The sequence below is a fragment of the Physeter macrocephalus genome, chromosome 1 (genome assembly GCF_002837175.3).
Source record: "Physeter macrocephalus isolate SW-GA chromosome 1, ASM283717v5, whole genome shotgun sequence".
In the NCBI taxonomy this organism is placed as follows: domain Eukaryota; kingdom Metazoa; phylum Chordata; class Mammalia; order Artiodactyla; family Physeteridae; genus Physeter; species Physeter macrocephalus.
In genome coordinates this window covers 22,275,016-22,275,999 of record NC_041214.2, presented here as the reverse complement: position 1 = coordinate 22,275,999, position 984 = coordinate 22,275,016, and positions in this window count along the sequence as shown.

The window sequence follows — 984 nt, the reverse complement described above, 5'->3', positions numbered from 1 at the left end:
CAAAAGACTCTACAAAGACACTATGAGAACTAATAAGTGAATTTAGCATGGTCATAGTATGCAAGTCAATATGCACAAAGTCTATTGTATTTCCATATACTAGAAACAAAAATTAGAAAATATAATTTAAAAGATGCCATGTGTACCAGTATAAAAACATCAAATATGTAGTTAAAAGTAATAATGAAAAATATGTAAGACCTCTACTCTGCTAACTTCAAAACTTAGATGATAGAAATTAAAGACCTACATAAAAGAGAGATATACTGTGTTCTCAGAGTGGATGTTTCAATATTGTTAAAATGTCAGTTCTCACAAACTGATCTATGAAATTCTGACAAAAATCCCAGCAAGTTCATTTGTTGCCAGAGACTTCTAAGTCTTATTTTTTTTAATTTATTTTTTTCCCACAAAACAAACATCCTTTATTGCAGTATTACAAAACACTTTCTATTTTGGCAATATTTTACAATGCACTTAGCCTCAAGGGTTGGGAAGGAGAAGGTTGGAAATTAAAGGGGGATATTTCAATGGATATTTCTAAAAGAAAAACTGTCCTAGCCCTCCCACCCAAATAAAAATCTGAATGTCACTTAATTTCACTACCCAAGAAGAGGCCATGAGGAAAGCAGCAGTCAAAACTCTGGCAATTTTACTATGGATCATGTCAGAGACAAAAGAACATTTAAAACAGTCATCAGTATGGTCAGAATATACAATATTTGTTTTTCTCTTTCTGACTTCACTCTGTAGGACAGACTCTAGGTCCATCCACATCTCTACAAATGACCCAATTTCATTCTCTTTTATGGCTGAGTAATATTCCATTGTATATATGTGCCTCATCTTCTTTATCCGTTCATCTGTCGTTGGACATTTAGGTTGTTTCCATGTCCTGGCTATTGTAAATAGTGCTACAATGAACATTGGGGTACATGTGTCCTTTTGAATTATGGTTTTCTCTGGGTATGTGCCCAGTAGTGG